Source organism: Triticum dicoccoides, chromosome 5A (genome assembly GCF_002162155.2).
Source record: "Triticum dicoccoides isolate Atlit2015 ecotype Zavitan chromosome 5A, WEW_v2.0, whole genome shotgun sequence".
Taxonomy (NCBI): Eukaryota; Viridiplantae; Streptophyta; class Magnoliopsida; order Poales; family Poaceae; genus Triticum; species Triticum dicoccoides.
This window is the reverse complement of record NC_041388.1, coordinates 440,594,651-440,609,309: the sequence shown is the minus strand read 5'-3', so window position 1 is coordinate 440,609,309 and position 14,659 is coordinate 440,594,651.

The window sequence follows — 14,659 nt, the reverse complement described above, 5'->3', positions numbered from 1 at the left end:
CTCGGTGCTTCCTGCACCAACTTTTTCAAGATGCTGCTTAAACAGGCTTGGGAAAAGGCCATGCTTGTTAGTCTTCCATGCGTCCTCGAGGAGAAGGTTCTTCTATGGGACAATTCTTTGAACAGTCCACCGCTCCCTGGCCGTGGTTGCACGTTGACTCCTCTAGAGTTGACGACGTTGAGAGGTAGTCGGATTTTGTCTGATGAGCAGGTCAGTAATGGAGTTTGATCATGTAGTACTTAGTTATTCCATTTCCATCCTATAATTTCTCCGCTGCCCACCGTCTTATATATAGGTCTGGGTCGGTGCCAACGAAGATTGGCTTGCATACCTCCGGCCAGATACCACCATGATTTTGCACAACATCCACAGCAGTGCGGCCGTTCCGGTAGACCCCTTCTCCACCATTGGGATCGGCCTTCCGGACTGGCTGGGCAAGAATACGTATGATGATGCCTACATGAGATTGAAGAAGATAGCAATTGCGGACCCACCGACAAAGCGACGCGGCTATGACAATTACTATCTCATCGCGGTGTTCGACATAAGGATTGCCATCAATGCATGAGGCAGTAACGGCAGAGGCTGGCACATGTTGGCGGCGGCAGATTTGTACCCCTACATGTTCGAAGACGCCGTGCGCTATCTAGTCCGGATCTTCGCGGTGACAAGCCAGGGGACTTGTTTCATCTGGTTGACATCCTACGGTACGGGAGATTACAAACGGAATGCACAAACCATCATTTGCATCCCTAACGGTACTCCATTATTTTGTAGGGACCAGTCATCCCCCGATCAAAATAAGATCGCCGATCCTGGATGTGCATTTGCATCCGCGATTTGGTCTAACCTGGAACCTTGTAGCTGACTTTGGCATATTGGGATCAACTATCTTAGCAGTCGTTACCCATGGTACCACTGATGTGCAACATGGTCACATAATCTACCACGATCGAACCGCCACCATCTACCCAGGTATTCCATTTTTTAACCCTCTCACCTTCTCTTTCATTGTTGTACTAGTAGTATACTTTGTAGTACTAGTAGGAGTACTTTTTACCTTGGAGGACGCGTATAGCTAGCTAGGCCCTTGAAGACTTGAACCCACTAGCTGCCACCATTTTTGTTTTTCCATGTCTTACCATCTCATCCATGCAGCCAAGAGTGGCTATATATAATAAGCCGGTTATTTTACTTCCTCTATACCAGAGTAGTACTATTTGATGCACAGTATTACTGACCGCCACATTTGAGCACAACATTATTATGCATGGACCTTGACTATGTACGTCACCATGTGTCCAGATCTGGGATGTCGCGTGTACCAGATGAACGGCGCCGAGTTCGACCCCCGTGATGCTACGTGGGTGCCGAGGAACACTCTTGGAGAGTACTCGCTTTTCATCGGGAACAGCTACCCCATTGTGAAGCGGATGCCACCTTCCGTGCACAACATGGAAGGCCTGCCGTTCATGAAGCATGGTTGTGTCTTCAGTGCGCACCGCCGAATGAATGACATGCTGGGACACGCTATCCCTGATTTATGCCGCTTCAGCTTGGATGAGTCTCCATCATGTGGAACCAGACTAGAAAGCTGCGACAATGATTCCCATTGCCCACCGCTATGGATCATGCCATCCATGAAGAACACCTGTGACTGGAACCTGGAGGAGGACATGTAGCCCATCTATAACGTCTAAGTGGAGTACGGTAATTGTGAACGGTAGCGCTGTGAATATATGTAGACTACTCGTGCACAAATTTATCACATGAGTTGGAGATGAACTTGTGTGGCATACTTGCATTTGTCCTTTAGAATTTATTACTAGTAAATGTCTTATGTCTACGTGCAACTTGTGTGGTTGTTGCATGGGCTCCAACACGCTCTTTGAGAAAAAAAGGTGGCACAGCTTTGGATATACGTGACGTGGCGGCATCATACAATAGCATCATTCGCTATAGTTGTACTCGTACACTCCTACTAGGACGACAACTCCTATAAAACCTTGCGCTTAGCTCTTTGCCTCTTCGGGAGGTTCAACAGTTCGTACTCGTGTGAACCTTGCACTTGGCTCTTCGCCTCTTCGGAAGGTCCAACAATGATGATACTACAGTACAATATGCTTCTGGCAATCTGACACCGATTGAACTGTTGCACGTCCACCGCGAGGGCAAGGGCGAGGGAGAGGGAGAGGGCGCTATAGTCAAAACCCTCTCCTCGTCCTGCGAACCACCGCGCGCGTGGGCGAGGGAGAGGCGTAGTAAGCAAGCTTCTCCTCGTTCGGCGAGTTGATGGGACACATCAAAGCAGTACTAATACTACTAGTAGTAGTCCATACTGCGTCCTTTCCGATTAATATGGCTTAATTTGAAACGAGAAAAATACACTGGCGGTCAACGTATGTAACAGTACGCTCTTTACGGTCACTATATATAGTTTTGCGGCGATTATGCGATCACTAGCTCATCGTAGAGCACCGTATTGCACCCTACTGACCGGCCACATAGTCGACGTGGCACTTTGTTGACTGGTTAAATTGTCACCTGGTTTCTGGGTCCCACCTGTCAGTTGGCAGAGCAAAGAAATCAGTTAAACAAAACTTTACGCGGGTGCTACACGAGTCCAACCCTTGCGCGCAAACCGCCCTGGCTGTGTATGTGAGTGCATGCACGTGTCCTCCCTCGGTCTTCCAACAAAGAGTGTACTACATGATGTACATCTACACTTCCAATGCATTTAGCCTTTAATCTACTAAATCGATATTGATTGACTAATGCACCAACTTGTGCTATAGGTATAGGCTACATGTCTATCCTTAATTACAACATGCAACGGCCTTCATTTAATCTTCTTATCTCAATGGTCACATGCACACATAAGTCTGCTACTTTTGGGCGTTAATTATGCCCTGGTCAATGTGTAAATCTCTAAATGTACAGTCTTTCACGGACGTAGGGAGTAGGTTGAGCACTTGAGCGTGAGCGTGTGTGTTGCGTCGTGTGCTGTGTGCCGCATGGGTGCGTGAGTGTTGCGTGCGTCCATGTGTACGCGTGAGTGTTGCATGTTGCATGCATGCATGCATGCATGCATGGGGCTTACTCCCTCCCATTGACATGTTCATATTTCAAGCTTCATCTGTTCCCTCCATATGGTGATACTCCCTCTGTTCCCAAATATAGTACAAAGTTGAGTCATCTATTTTGGAACGGAGGGAGTAGTACGGAGTAAAAGCCTCCCTCTGTTCTCAAATACGGAGTATTTGTCTTTCTACAGATTTCAACAAGTGACTAGGTACGGAGCAAAATGAGTGAAGTGAGCGTAGAGGCATAGGGATACTGTAGAAAGGAAGTCCTCGCGATCCATTTATTCCCCATCTTGGTCAGAGAGAACTATTCAACTAGTCTTCGCAGTGAAGTGACAATACACGCTGCAGTAGATGGGACACGTAATTAATAAGCTGAACCAGTGTGTTGGTGTTACTAAATTAGCCTTACCAAGTACTGCCATCATGTTTGCTAGTAGAGCACGCTTCCTCAAATACGCCTACGCACCTCTGTCCTCCATTAACTGACATGTGGCCCTGTTGTGGTAGACCCACATGTCATCGGTGTAACTATTTACACTCCGAAGGACGGTATATCCTGGTAGTAGTACTAGTAGGATTGAGATTGAATGCACTTTCTTCCCCGTCTTCCAGTCTTCTTCCTCCTCTCTTCCACATGATCGGCCGCACACCATTTACCCCCGCTCACTGCTCGCCCGCCTGCGCCATCTTCCTTGGTAGCTCGCGCGTACCATATCCCCCCGCTCACTGCTCGGCCACACGAGGAGAAGCTTCTTCGCTCGCCCGCCCGGATCCACTTCCCCGCTGGCTCGCAGGCGCCGAAAACCCCAATGGCAGAACCGACTGACACGCAGAGCCGCGATTGGAATTCCCTCCCCGATGTTCTCTTGGAGCAGATCTGTAGTCGTATGGACCTACTCAGCACCGTCTGTCTGGCCGCATGCTCGGTGTCTTTGTACCGTCTACTCGTCTGCAACCGGTCGGCTCTTTTCAAGACACCCTGCTTGCTGATGCTCGATCCTCGCAGGTGGCCCAGACACCGACTTGACGATCCTACGGAGGTTGTCGTGGTGCCCCTCGACATGCTACCACTACCCGTCCACCTGCCCTTCATGCGCGGCCACTACTGGGCGGGCATGAAGGCCAACTGGGTCGTCCTCATCCACAAATCTGGTAGTCCATGGCATCTCGTGGATATCTACACCCAGCGAGAGATCACCCTTCCATCTTTGGATACCGCCTCCATCGAGCCTCGCGGCCCGCTGGACACTCCTGCCTACTACGCACGAGACGTGTGAAGCTTTTGGCTCGACCTTTGTTTGCAGAAAGTTGTAATCTGCGAACTGCCCACACCATCAGAAGACTACATGGATTACAAGCTCATTGCCTTGTTCAACAAGGGATTAGTCTATCTAGAATCCGGTCGCCATACATGGTTATGGCTCATCATCAATCCTACTGAGGAAACATTTCTGTCTGATGCTATAGTGCATGATGGCATCGTTTACGCGGTCGACGCACAGATTGGCTACCTATACTGGTGGAATCTATCGTTGTGTAATTTTTCTATCTCATCTCATATTTACCTTATGAATACGACTGCCTATTCATTTGTTACAAATTTAGAATGCATAGCATGTCTATAACCACATCATTGCTATATGTTCCTCTCATTTCCTAGATTTTTATGACCACACATGTTATTGTTAGAGTTGATATGAGAACAATTGGCATATAATGATTGTTCGAATACATATTATGAGCATAACATCATGATTGCTATATGTTACTCTTGTTTACAAGATTTTATAACAACGCATGTTATTGCTTAGAGTTGATATGAGAACAGTAGTAGTAAGTGCTATGGTAGAATATGACTAGGTGTTGTCATAGCTGTTTACCTCTCATTGTTACATGATGTTTGAACCATGACATATTGCTAGAATATGAAAGCCATTGGCTTATTTTTTAACTTGGGGTATGATTATGACCACGGCATTGCAATTCTCTGTCTATGATATGTGTCACTGTTATAATAATCTTAATTCCACACATACTCTGAACATGATTGTTTATTTTTGTCCTTTTGGTCTCCAATTTGAATTGTTGCAGCAGACGCAAATGCGCTGGCCTTCATGATTCCAGGACCTAGAATCATACCAGCCGATGGGTGGTGGTTTATTGCTTGTTCAGCTGACGGCGGTCATTTGATGCTCATTCGCACGTACCAAATTGACCAAACCATTACATCAAACCACATGCAGTACAATGCGTGGGGCGTTCGTGACATTGATGGCTATGGATGCTTCGTGTTCGAGAAAGATCCCAGCTCCGTTGGGCTAGGCGTATTCAACTGGAGGCGGGTTTACAGCCTCGGCAACCACTCCTTGTTCCTCGGGCTCAATTATCCGATCATCCAACCAATCATCCATCATATCACCGGCGATGATTACTGTGCTATGCAACTTTTGTTGGGGAACGTAGTAATTTCAAAAAAATTCCTATGCACACGCAAGATCATGGTGATGCATAGCAATGAGAGAGGAGAGTGTAATCTACGTACCCTCGTAGACCGACAGCGGAAGCGTTATGACAACGCGGTTGATGTAGTCGTACGTCTTCACGGCCCGACCGATCAAGCACCGAAACTACGGCACCTCCGAGTTCTAGCACACGTTCAGCTCGATGACGATCCCCGGACTCCGATCCAGCAAAGTGTCGGGGAAGAGTTCCGTCAGCACGACGGCGTGATGATGATCTTGATGTTCAACTGTCGCAGGGCTTCGCCTAAGCACCACTACAATATTATCGAAGACTATGGTGGAAGGGGGCACCGCACACGGTTAAGAGAACGATCTTAGAGGTCAACTTGAGTGTCTAGGGGTGCCCCCTGCCCCCGTATATAAAGGAGCCAAGGGGGGTGTGGCCGGCCCTAGGAGGAGGCACACAGGAGGAGTCCTACTCCTACCGGGAGTAGGACTCCCCTCCCTTTCCCTAGTTGGATTAGGACTTGGGGGGAAGGAGGAGAGGGAAGAAAGGAAAGGGGGGGCGCCGCCCCCTTCCTTGTCCAATTCGGACTTGGGGGGGGAGGGGCTCGCGGCAGCCCCTAGGCCTCCTCTCCTCTTCCTCCACTAGGCCCATTAAGGACCATTAGGTTACCGGGGGGTTTCGGTAACCTCCCAGTACTCCGGTAAAATGTCGGTTTCACTCGGAACACTTCTGATGTCCAAACATAGGCTTCCAATATATCAATCTTTATGTCTCGGCCATTTCGAGACTCCTCGTCATGTCCGTGATCACATCCGAGACTCCAAACTAACTTCGGTACATCAAAACTCATAAACTCATAATATAACTGTCATCGAAACCTTAAGCGTGCGGACCCTACGGGTTCGAGAACAATGTAGACATGACCGAGACACGTCTCTGGTCAATAACCAATAGCGGAACCTGGATGCTCATATTGGCTCCCACATATTCTATGAAGATCTTTATCGGTCAGACCGCATAACAACAAACGTTGTTCCCTTTGTCATCGGTATGTTACTTGCCCGAGATTCGATCGTCGGTATCTCAATACCTAGTTCAATCTCGTTACCGGCAAGGCTCTTTACTCGTTTCGTAATACATCATCTCGCAACTAACTCATTAGTTGCAATGCTTGCAAGGCTTATGTGATGTGCATTACCGAGAGGGCCCAGAGATACCTCTCCGACAATCGGAGTGACAAATCCTAATCTCGAAATACGCCAACCCAACATTTACCTTTGGAGACACCTGTAGAGCTCCTTTATAATCACCCAGTTACGTTGTGATGTTTGGTAGCACACAAAGTGTTCCTCCGGCAAACGGGAGTTGCATAATCTCATAGTCATAGGAACATGTACAAGTCATGAAGAAAGCAATAGCAACATACTAAACGATCGGGTGCTAAGCTAATGGAATGGGTCATGTCAATCACATCATTCTCCTAATAATGTGATCCCGTTAATCAAACAACAACACATGTCTATGGTTAGGAAACATAACCATCTTTGATTAACGAGCTAGTCAAGTAGAGGCATACTAGTGACGTTTAGTTTGTCTATGCATTCACACAAGTATTATGTTTCCGGATAATACAATTCTAGCATGAATAATAAACATTTATCATGATATAAGGAAATAAAATAATAACATTATTATTGCCTCTAGGGCATATTTCCTTCAGTCTCCCACTTGCACTAGAGTCAATAATCTAGATTACACAGTAATGATTCTAACACCCATGGAGCTTTGGTGCTGATCATGTTTTGCTCGTGGAAGAGGCTTACTCAACGGGTCTGCAACATTCAGATCCGTATGTATCTTGCAAATCTCTATGTCTCCCACCTGGACTAGATCCCGGATGGAATTGAAGCGTCTCTTGATGTGCTTGGTTCTCTTGTGAAATCTGGATTCCTTTGCCAAGGCAATTGCACCCGTATTGTCACAAAAGATTTTCATTGGACCCAATGCACTAGGTATGACACCTAGATCGGATATGAACTCCTTCATCCAGACTCCTTCGTTTGTTGCTTCCGAAGCAGCTATGTCCTCTGCTTCACATGTAGATCCCGCCACAATGCTTTGTTTAGAACTGCACCAACTGACAGCTCCACCGTTTAATGTAAACACGTATCCGGTTTGCGATTTAGAATCGTCCGGATCAGTGTCAAAGCTTGCATCAACGTAACCATTTACGATGAGCTCTTTGTCACCTCCATATACGAGAAACATATCCTTAGTCCTTTTCAGGTATTTCAGGATGTTCTTGACCGCTGTCCAGTGATCCACTCCTGGATTACTTTGGTACCTCCCTGCTAGACTTATAGCAAGACAAACATCAGGTCTGTTACACAGCATTGCATACATGATAGAGCCTATGGATGAAGCATAGGGAACATCTTTCATTTTCTCTCTATCTTCTGCAGTGGTCGAGCATTGAGTCTTACTCAATTTCACACCTTGTAACATAGGCAAGAATCCTTTCTTTGTTTGATCCATTTTGAACTTCTTCAAAACTTTGTCAAGGTATGTGCTTTGTGAAAGTCCAATTAAGCGTCTTGATCTATCTCTATAGATCTTAATGCCCAATATGTAAGAAGCTTCACCGAGGTCTTTCATTGAAAAACTCTTATTCAAGTATCCCTTTATGCTATCCCGAAATTCTATATCATTTCCGATTAGTAATATGTCATCTACATATAATATCAGAAATGTTACAGAGCTCCCACTCACTTTCTTGTAAATACAGGCTTCTCCAAAAGTCTGTACAAAACCAAATGATTTGATCACACTATCAAAGCATCTATTCCAACTCCGAGAGGCTTGCACCAGTCCATAAATGGATCGCTGGAGCTTGCACACTTTGTTAGCTCCCTTTGAATCGACAAAACCTTACGGCTGCATCATATACAACTCTTCTTCCAGAAATCCATTCATGAATGCAGTTTTTACATCCATCTGCCAAATTTCATAATTATAAAATGCGGCAATCGCTAACATGATTCGGACAGACTTAAGCATCGCTATGGGTGAGAAGGTCTCATCGTAGTCAATCCCTTGAACTTGTCGAAAACCTTTTGCGACAAGTCGAGCTTTGTAGACAGTAACATTACCGTCAGTGTCAGTCTTCTTCTTGAAGATCCATTTATTTTCTATTGCTTGCCGATCATTGGGCAAGTCAACCAAAGTCCACACTTTGTTCTCATACATGGATCCCATCTCAGATTTCATGGCTTCAAGCCATTTTGCGGAATCTGGGCTCACCATCACTTCTTCATAGTTTGTAGGTTCATCATGATCTAGTAGCATGACTTCCAGAACAGGATTATCGTACCACTCTGGTATGGATCTTACTCTGGTTGATCTACGAGGTTCAGTAGTATCTTGTTCTGAAGTTTCATGATCATCATCATTAGCTTCCTCACCAATTGGTGTAGGTGTCACAGAAACTGGTTTTTGTGATGTACTACTTTCCAATAAGGGAGCAGGTACAGTTACCTCATCAAGTTCTACTTTCCTCCCACTCACTTCTTTCGAGAGAAACTCCTTCTCTAGAAAGTTTCTGAATTTAGCAACAAAAGTCTTGCCTTCGGATCTGTGATAGAAGGTGTATCCAATAGTTTCCTTTGGATATCCTATGAAGACACATTTCTCTGATTTGGGTTCGAGCTTATCAGGTTGAAGCTTTTTCACATAAGCATTGCAGCCCCAAACTTTCAGAAACGACAACTTTGGTTTCTTGCCAAACCACAGTTCATAAGGCGTCATCTCAATGGATTTTGATGGTGCCCTATTTAACGTGAATGCGGCCGTCTCTAAAGCATAACCCCAAAACGATAGCGGTAAATCAGTAAGAGACATCATAGATCGCACCATATCTAGTAAAGTACGATTACGACGTTCGGACACACCATTATGCTGTGGTGTTTCGGGTGGCGTGAGTTGCAAAACTATTCCGCATTGTTTCAAATGTACACCAAACTCGTAACTCAAATATTCTCCTCCACGATCAAATCGTAGGAATTTTATTTTCTTGTTACGATGATTTTCAACTTCACTCTGAAATTCTTTGAACTTTTCAAATGTTTCAGACTTATGTTTCATTAAGTAGATATACCCATATCTGCTTAAGTCATCTATGAAGGTGAGAAAATAACGATAACCGCCACGAGCCTCAACATTCATCGGACCACATACATCTGTATGTATGATTTCCAACAAATCTGTTGCTCTCTCCATAGTACCGGAGAATGGTGTTTTTGTCATCTTACCCATAAGGCACGGTTCGCAAGTACCAAGTGATTCATAATCAAGTGGTTCCAAAAGTCCATCAGTATGGAGTTTCTTCATGCGCTTTACACCGATATGACCTAAACGGCAGTGCCACAAATAAGTTGCACTATCATTATCAACTCTGCATCTTTTGGCTTCAACATTATGAATATGTGTGTCACTACTATCGAGATTTAATACGAATAGACCATTCTTCATGGGTGCATGACCATAAAAGATTTTACTCATATAAATAGAACAACCATTATTCTCTGATTTAAATGAATAACCGTCTCGCATCAAACAAGATCCAGATATAATGTTCATGCTCAACGCTGGCACCAAATAACAATTATTTACGTCTAATACTAATCCCGAAGGTAGATGTAGAGGTAGCGTGCCGACCGCGATTACATCGACTTTGGAACCATTTCCCACGCGCATCGTCACCTCGTCATTAGCCAATCTTCACTTAATCCATAGTCCCTGTTTCGAGTTGCAAAAGTTAGCAACAGAACCAGTATCAAATACCCAAGTGCTACTGCGAGCATTAGTAAGGTACACATCAATAACATGTATATCGTATATACCTTTGTTCACCTTGCCATCCTTCTTATCCGCCAAATACTTGGGGCAGTTCCGCTTCTAGTGACCAGTCTGCTTGCAGTAGAAGCACTCAGTTTCAGGCTTGGGTCCAGATTTGTGCTTCTTCTCTTGAGCAGCAACTTTCTTGCTGTTCTTTTTGAAGTTCCCCTTCTTCTTCCCTTTGCCCTTTTTCTTGAAACTAGTGGTCTTGTTGACCATCAACACTTGATGCTCCTTCTTGATTTCTACCTCCGCAGCTTTCAGCATTGCGAAGAGCTCGGGAATAGTCTTATTCATCCCTTGCATATTATAGTTCATCACGAGGCTCTTGTAGCTAGGTGGCAGTGATTGGAGAATTTTGTCAATGACGCAATCATCTGGAAGATTAACTCCCAATTGAATCAAGTGATTATTATAACCAGACATTTTGAGTATATGCTCACTGACAGAACTATTCTCCTCCATCTTGCAGCTATAGAACTTATTGGAGACTTCATATCTCTCAATCCGGGCATTTTCTTGAAATATTAACTTCAACACCTGGAACATCTCATATGCTCCATGACGTTCAAAACGTCGTTGAAGTCCCGATTCTAAGCCATAAAGCATGGCACACTGAACTATCGAGTAGTCATCAGCTTTGCTCTGCCAGACGTTCATAACATCTGGTGTTGCTCCAGCAGCAGGCCTGGCACCCAGCGGTGCTTCCAGGACGTAATTCTTCTATGCAGCAATGAGGATAATCATCAAATTACGGACCCAGTCCGTGTAATTGCTACCATCATCTTTCAACTTTGCTTTCTCAAGGAACGCATTAAAATTCAACGGAACAACAGCACGGGCCATCTATCTACAATCAAACATAAACAAGCAAGATACTATCAGGTACTAAGTTCATGATAAATTTAAGTTCAATTAATCATATTACTAAAGAACTCCCACTTAGATAGACATCCCTCTAATCCTCTAAGTGATCACGTGATCCAAATCAACTAAACCATGTCCGATCATCACGTGAGATGGAGTAGTTTCATTGGTGAACATCACTATGTTGATCATATCTACTATATGATTCACGCTCGACCTTTCGGTCTCCGTGTTCCGAGGCCATATCTACATATGCTTGGCTCGTCAAGTATAACCTGAGTATTCCGCGTGTGCAACTGTTTTGCACCCGTTGTATTTGAACGTAGAGCCTATCACACCCGATCATCACGTGGTGTCTCAGCACGAAGAACTTTCGCAACGGTGCATACTCAGGGAGAACACTTCTTGATAATTAGTGAGAGATCATCTTAAAATGCTACCGTCAATCAAAGCAAGATAAGATGTATAAAAGATAAACATCACATGCAATCAATATAAGTGATATGATATGGCCATCATCATCTTGTGCTTGTGATCTCCATCTTCGAAGCACTGTCATGATCACCATCGTCACCGGCGCGACACCTTGATCATCATCGTAGCATCGTTGTCGTCTCGCCAATATTATGCTTCCACGACTATCGCTACCGCTTAGTGATAAAGTAAAGCATTACATCGCAATTGCATTGCATACAATAAAGCGACAACCATATGGCTCCTGCCAGTTGCCGATAACTTAGTTACAAAACATGATCATCTCATACAATAAAATTTAGCATTATGTCTTTGACCATATCACGTCACAACATGCCCTGCAAAAACAAGTTAGACGTCCTCTACTTTGTTGTTGCAAGTTTTACGTGGCTGCTACGGGCTTAGCAAGAACCGTTCTTACCTACGCATCAAAACCACAACGATAGTTTGTCAAGTTGGTGCTGTTTTAACCTTCGCAAGGATCGGGCGTAGCCACACTTGGTTCAACTAAAGTTGGAGAAACTGACACCCGCTAGCCACCTTTGTGCAAAGCACGTCGGGAGAACCGGTCTCGCGTAAGCGTACGCGTAATGTCGGTCCGGGCCACTTCGTCCAACAATACCGCCGAACCAAAGTATGACATGCTGGTAAGCAGTATGACTTATATCGCCCACAACTCACTTGTGTTCTACTCGTGCATATAACATCAACGCATAAAACCTAGGCTCTGATACCACTGTTGGGGAACATAGTAATTTCAAAAAAATTCCTACGCACACGCAAGATCATCGTGATGCATTGCAACAAGAGGGGAGAGTGTAATCTACGTACCCTCGTAGACCGACAGCGGAAGCATTATGACAACGCGGTTGATGTAGTCGTACGTCTTCACGGCCCGACCGATCAAGCACCGAAACTACGGCACCTCCGAGTTCTAGCACACGTTCAGCTCGATGACGATCCCCGGACTCCGATCCAGCAAAGTGTCGGGGAAGAGTTCCGTCAGCACGACGGCGTGGTGATGATCTTGATGTTCAACTGTCGCAGGGATTCGCCTAAGCACCACTACAATATTATCGAGGACTATGGTGGAAGGGGGCACCGCACACGGTTAAGAGAACGATCTTAGAGATCAACTTGTGTGTCTAGGGGTGCCCCCTGCCCCCGTATATAAAGGAGCCAAGGGGGGGTGCGGCCGGCCCTAGGAGGAGGCACGCAGGAGGAGTCCTACTACTACCGGGAGTAGGACTCCCCTCCCTTTCCCTAGTTGGATTAGGACTTGGGGGGAAGGAGGAGAGGGAAGAAAGGAAGGGGGCGCCGCCCCCCTTCCTTGTACAATTCGGACTTGGGGGGGAGGGGCTCGCGGCAGCCCCTAGGCCTCCTCTCCTCTTCCTCCACTAGGCCCATTAAGGCCCATTAGGTTACCGGGGGGTTTCGGTAACCTCTCGGTACTCCGGTAAAATGCCGATTTCACTCAGAACACTCCGATGTCCAAACATAGGCTTCCAATATATCAATATTTATGTCTCGACCATTTCGAGACTCCTCGTCATGTCCGTGATCACATCCGGGACTCCGAACTAACTTTGGTACATCAAAACTCATAAACTCATAATATAATTGTCATCGAAACCTTAAGCGTGCGGACCCTACGAGTTCGAGAACAATGTAGACATGACCGAGACACGTCTCCGGTCAATAACCAATAGCGGAACCTGGATGCTCATATTGGCTCCCACATATTCTATGAAGATCTTTATCGGTCAGACCGCATAACAACATACGTTGTTCCCTTTGTCATCGATATGTTACTTGCCCGAGATTCGATCATCAGTATCTCAATACCTAGTTCAATCTCGTTACCGGCAAGTCTCTTTACTCGTTTCGTAATACATCATCTCGCAACTAACTCATTAGTTGCAATGCTTGCAAGGCTTATGTGATGTGCATTACCGAGAGGGCCCAGAGATACCTCTCCGACAATCGGAGTGACAAATCCTAATCTCGAAATACGCCAACCCAACATTTACCTTTGGAGACACCTGTAGAGCTCCTTTATAATCACCCAGTTACGTTGTGACGTTTGGTAGCACACAAAGTGTTCCTCCGGCAAACGGGAGTTGCATAATCTCATAGTCATAGGAACATGTATAAGTCATGAAGAAAGCAATAGCAACATACTAAACGATCGGGTGCTAAGCTAATGGAATGGGTCATATCAATCACATCATTATCCTAATAATGTGATCCCGTTAACCAAATGACAACACATGTCTATGGTTAGGAAACATAACCATCTTTGATTAACGAGCTAGTCAAGTAGAGGCATACTAGTGACGTTTAGTTTATCTATGCATTTACACAAGTATTATGTTTCTGGATAATACAATTCTAGCATGAATAATAAACATTTATCATGATATAAGGAAATAAAATAATAACATTATTATTGTCTCTAGGGCATATTTCCTTCAACTTTCATTCGCGAGGGGGGCTGTGTTTACACATCATACCATGGTTTTCATGAATCACCATATCCAGAGATTCGTCGACACAGCTTGTTGCCAGATAATCTTCAGTGTGTGAAAGGCATCAAGCTTCCATGCGATGGATGGCTTTTGCAAACCCAACATGCGGCATGTGGTTCATGCCAACAGCAAATATGCACAACTTGATTCGTGCTGATATCTAGACTGAGCCATGTATTCTGCTGCTGTAGCATGACCCTCTTTTGTTGGATATTATGTACTGTTGTTCGTTTGAACCACTCCTTTGGTTTGAAGGATAGATACCTTCCTGGGATCAAGTGCATCCTAACTCACCTGCGTAGGATGTACTGATAATGATGATGAAGATGCTGTGCAGAAGCC